Below are 6,149 nucleotides of genomic sequence, written 5' to 3'. Positions count from 1 at the left end.
CAGTTCAGTGAGAATGTATCGAAACGTAATTATTGTACTTATGTAAGGTTTTCTGTGAAAAGTTTTACTGTATTTAAAGAAACTCAAATACAAGGATAAATTCAAACCTATGTATAGCCTTTTGCTTCAGCCTCTCTTCATCCTACTTCAGTTTTTATTCCTCTGAATCGCCTGTATGATGCAAGTATTCACTAAACATATACAGAATGCTTTAACGATTTATACTGGAATCTTCAAATTTTAAGGTACTCCCAGGTATCCTGGTGTAGGCAGTATTATGGCAGAAATAACACTGATTGATTGACACTGGCTAACAACTGGGACTGAACAGGACTTAACAGTCCCTGTTAATTCCCTGTGGGCTGCCCAGAAATACTCCCTAAAGCAGTTCACTCTGCATCTGACAATACCATCCACAACTGCCAACAATATATATAGACACCAGAAAAATGAATCATGATCATTCAGCTCAAAAACTTATCATTGAATACTCTGAATACATCTTGCTGAATTCACCAATTACACCATAGTATTAGTATTCCTGTGTTCTGTAACAATGAAAGATGCTGTTATATGCAACAAAGCTTTAGTATCAAAAAGTATGAGGTCAGGCAAAGCTCAAACAATTTAATATTTAGGAATTCTCCCTAGAGAGCTATGATTTGGACATAATCTGCTGGAAGGTTTTATGCCGTTCTTTTCTCACTCACATAGTAATGCTGTGCTATGAGGATGGTTGTTTACAGATAAACTCCCTTACTGTTAGATATAGGAAAACGAGCATCGTTATTGGTATATGACACCAGAGAGATTGTCTAAAATATATAAAGGCACTTCAAACTTTTTGGAAATGTGAACAACAAGAAGGATCATTTTATCATGCTTGGCAGATGTGCAAAAAAGCTAAAAGAATTTTGGATTCAGATACATATACTGATTCAAAGGACTTTAAAGAATCTTCCTCTTGAGACTAATGAGTCAAGCAGTTGGAAAAATGTCATGGAACTTTGTTTTTGTGTAAGATAACCACAGCAAGTTTATAGTATGAACAAAGATGGAAAGATTTGACAATACCTACAAGAGCGAAATGATCGATGAAAATGATAGAACTTGCTGAGATGGCCAAATTGGTTTGTTTGATTAGGCAAAAGTCAATATCTACATTTATTACTGCCTGGTAACCTCTTATTGATTTTTTTTTGTATAAAAAAATAAAGTTATGATTTATGATTTTGACAGATAGGATCGATTAGGGAAAGAAAAGAGTCTTGATCTAATTTTAGAAAAAGAGGTAAATTTATACTTGTACTTATACGATCAGAAGACTCTGTATCTTTTTCTTTTTTTTTCTTTCTTGCGCTCTTAGCTTTCCCTTTGATTTCTTTTTCTTTCTTCCTTGTTCTATATTTATTTTTATTAGTTTTTAATCTTTGTTTTTAAAATAAAGATTTTTTGTTTTAAAACTATATTTTTGAGTTAAAATTTAAATATAGGTTGTTCTCAATTTATGACCGGTTACTTATTGATCTTTTGAAGATGTGAGTGACCTCTCTGGCGGTATTTATGGATTCGAAGTTCCAACAGCAGTCATATGACTGCGCTTTGGGCTCTCAGCAAGTGAACCACTTTTATGGTTGTATGCAGCAAAATAGCTGTGGTGGAGAAGTGGTTAGAATGCAGTATTGCAGGCTAATTCTGCTGACTGCCAGGGGCTCAATCCTCACCGACTCAAGGTTGACTCAGCCTTCCATCCTTTCGAGGTCGGTAAAATTAGGACCCAGAATGTTGGGGGCAATATGCTGACTCTGTAAACCACTTAGCTGTAAAGCACTGTGAAGCAATATATAAGTCTAAGGAGCCTCGGTGGTGCAGCGGACTAAAGTGCTGTTAAGTGACTTTGTATAGAACAACACCGCTTGGGGGGGGCGAAAACCCTAATAAGCAGGTATATACAAAAAAGTATGCAAGCTATTGCTATAATGCATTGTAAGCCACCCTGAGTCTACAGAGAAGGGCGGCATATTTATTTATTTATTTATTTATTTATTTATTTATTTATTTATTTATTAGTTCAATTTATATGCCGCCCTTCTCCGGAGACTCGGGGCGGCTTACAATGCATTAAGCAATAGCCTTCATACTTTTGTATATACCTGCTTAGTAGGGCTTTCGGGCCCCCCCAAGCGGTGTTCTTTTTTATATAAAGTCATCTTATTGCCCCCACAAACCGGGTCCTCATTTTACCTACCTCGGAAGGATGGAAGGCTGAGTCAACCTTGAGCCTGGTGAGATTTGAACTTGCAGTAATTGCAGGCAGCTGGCAGCTAAGTGCTACTTTAACAGCACTTAGTCCACTGCGCCACCAGGACTAATAAATAATAATAAATATATTGCTCTCCTGCAGTGCATTTTACAATGGTTTTGCTGAAAACTGGCATTTACTTCCAGGTTTTGGCAATACCTGACCATACAAACAATTGGTTTGCTTAGCAACTTCAGTAGCTGCTTTATGACTACCATATTTGCTTGATGACTACTGCAAAAAAAGTTGTAAAATCAGGTTGATCATATGGGTGACCTATTTTATGACCATTGTAAAATACAAATGTGGGATGGGGACGTTCCATTACTGTCATAACCTGAGGACTATGTTTTTGCATGTGTGTGTGTGTGTGTATTATGAGGTTCATTCTCTGAGCTTGTGGGTTGGTTTCTGAACATTTCATTACCAGGCTAGGTAACATCTTCCACAGAATTTAGGGAATATTAGTGTTGGTGTTCTTCTGCTTATAAGGGCTTTGTGCGGTCAGTAGATCTCATGATGGGAGAGTCATGTCAGATAAGGGTCTTGGTGCATATTATATTTACAAAAAACTGGGAGCAATTCAAAAGTTATGGAAGGATGAGAAGAACAATGAACAATAGTACTGTTGCTATGAAAACATCCTAAGAGGGGCGGCAGATGGTGGAATGGATTGAAGCATCTGCAACCTTCCAGATGTGCTCCCACATTGGCTGGGGATCTGCAGCATCACTACATATTTTGGGAGTACATTATGATATTGTTATCTGATGGGTATGAAATTAGCATAATTAACTGTGAATGTAGCATATTAGAATAGCTATTTAGCTTGCATCTATTAGAAGCAAGTTTATTTTTCGGTAATTGGATTTTGATTTTATACTTGATTTCAGAATGGAAAAAATAGCTATTCTGTCTGCATTATATTGATGTGCCCTTGCATTCTGTACCTGCCCCTTAAACAGAAATGCAGAAAACATTTCACATGTTTTGATCATTGAAATTAACTAAGGAGGAATTTTAAGGCATAGCTCTATCTATCTATATCTATCTATCTATCTATCTATCTATCTATCTATCTATCTATCTATCAATCATCTATCACATTTTTAAACCGCTTATCTTCCAGATCGTCCCAGGTCTGTGTTCTGGCTTTGAATTAAGCTCTTGTAATGTTGTCACATACGCCTTATCACTGTGAAGAGGATTCACATTCAAACTCTGCGTTCATTATTTATATTCATATGATGCAACAAAGCACTACTCATACCTGTTTTAGCCTAGTTTAATTTATTATCCATATCTTATGTAAATGCAGAAAACTGGACTAATTTTATAAAATACATTAAGTATAGCCAACAAAAGCTAATGATAGTATCTTCCATCAGTCAGGGGAAAAGAATTATATAATGGAGAAACAGCAGGAGAGGACAAATATTTGGTAAGTCCTGAGTTACTTGCCAATTTGACATTTCTTTGAGGATTTATTATAATAACTTGGAAAATGGCAGTATTTAGCCAATCTCTGCTGAACTCAAAAAGCTAAGAAGGATGAGGCTTCATTATATTTAGATGAGAGACAACATGGAAATACTAGGGTTAATAGATCTTTTTTTAAAAACTGCAGAGCACAAAGGCAAACCAAAAATATTTGTGCATGCCCATGAAGTGATCAGAATTTGGTTCTGACTGGAAGGAAGCCTTATCTTTACCTAGCTAAATTTGGCTAATCTTGGAAAAGTAACTATATAAACATGTCCATGGAGTCACCAGGAATCAAATTCAATTGAGTTTTTTCAATTTCCAATACAACATTGGGAGGAAAATAAGATAAAATTTAATAATGTAATCATAATTAAATTTAAAACAATTAAAATGAATAATACAGCTTCATAATTGTATCTTTCTAACTCTTGCCATCCGGAGTTACAATGTTTGAGTTAAGTTATAAATCCAGTTCATTAATAAATAAATTTAGCAGAACTTACAATATATGAGACCGCCAAAGTTTATGCTTGTGTTTTTCAGATTTTGCAATAATCAGATTGAAGAATGTTCCTTAAGGATTTTAATCTGTACTAAAAATGTAATATGTAATATTACAAGCATAATATGTAAAGAATCACTGATATTTATATTCAGCTAGTATTTTGAAAGATTTTTTTCTTACTACTTGTGCTTTTCAAAGCAGAACATATTCTAATAATTAAAATTTTGCTACAAGGAATGCTCTACAAATTTGTTGTGATCTTTTCTTGATCCAATCTTCAGTCTATCTTTGAGTTTCTCTGCTAAGTGACTGCTATATTTCCAGATTCCTTTCTACTGTTTTGCTATCTTCAGAGAGGCTTTAGAATCAGTCACAGGGGACTCTGTACATTTTTTGAGAAATATAGGATAATTGGAGGATGAGATGAGCAACTTCAGCCGAGTTGTTAAGGCAAAGATGGATTCGTCTCTTTCTGCTTTGTGGCCTGGGATTGCATTTGGCAGGAAAGAACAGAGAGCGTGCGGCTGAAAAAGAACATTCGGCTCTCCTTTTCAGCTTTTGGCTCTTGGGATTAAAAAAAGAAAACATGCCTGAAACTTCCTCAAACTCTGTTTTATTTATTTTTAATGAGAATCTGACTTTAGGACGATGTGAAAACCATAAAAAGGGGGTGAGAGTGGGGATTGCCCAGGGTTAAGAGGTTATTCTTTAGCCCCTCCCACTTTCCTTTTCTCAGCAATTACTATTGCAATAGAGGTTCTGCTGGCTGACTGGAAGGATATTGATGGGAGAAAACATCCTCCCAGCCTCTCTTCCAGATGGCCAGGTTTTCACAAGTGCTTGTCTCAAACCCCCTTCTTGTGAGATTGAAAAGACTGAGGGAAGGAAGCAGGGGTGGGTTCTACTTACCTTTACTACTGGTTCGCAGCGGGGCCATGCACCCGCGCTCTTCTGCGCATGCGCAGAAGTATTTTGATGATATTGGGGTCAGTGGGAGGAGCCTCCTGCCGGTTTTATTAACAGTTCTATAGAAGCGGTGCGAACCGAAGGCAACTCACCATTGGAAGGAAGGGAAATAAAAGTGCCTAGTGGAGAGGAGTGGAAAGTTGAAACTGCCCTCTTAACAATCTCCTATTTGGGCTGAGGATTTAAGCTGAGTATTTTCCGAAAATAAATAAGTACATCTGAATCAGAAAGGAATTTTTGATTCAAAGGAACTGTTACTTGAGTAAATGTAGATTAATATCCAATGAGCCAAGGTTATTTTTTATTTTCTATGCGCTGGTCAAGATCTTGTTTTTACATGTGACTACTTAAAACAACTCAAGAATGTTTACTTTCTCTTTCTCCCTTTTTTAGAATTATGCTATTTATTCCTCTGAGGTTGTTCTCTCGCCAAAGGAGAGGAGACTAAATTCCCTAGACACAAATCTCATGCTATATAGTCAGGAAGCGTCAACAGAGAATATACAGTACTTCATTTTGATCAGTTGCATTTTTCTGTTACTTGCTGTGAGGCATGGGCTGTTTACCTCACATGCCAGGGTTAAGGAGAATCCCAAATAAAGGCACAACTACAATTGTTTATTTCCCAGGAGGATGTTTATTTCTGGAAAATAAGCAATCACAACAGTATTACTAAGCAGCTACACAAGATTGTGTTACACTAGGGCAGGGGTCTGCAACCTTAAACAGTCAGAGCCATTAGGACCTGTTCCCACATAAAAGAAAACACAGGGAGCCACAAAACCTGGATGGGCGTGGCCAACTCAATGTCACTCCCACCCAGTCCCATGACACACACATACCCAGCCACACCTACCCAGGTTTTGTGGCTCCCGGTGTTTTCTTCTCTCC

Source organism: Pantherophis guttatus, chromosome 2, assembly GCF_059756535.1.
Source record: "Pantherophis guttatus breed Tessera chromosome 2, ASM5975653v1, whole genome shotgun sequence".
NCBI lineage: Eukaryota > Metazoa > Chordata > Lepidosauria > Squamata > Colubridae > Pantherophis > Pantherophis guttatus.
The sequence above is the reverse complement of the archived record's forward strand: the minus strand, read 5'-3'. Positions refer to the sequence as shown.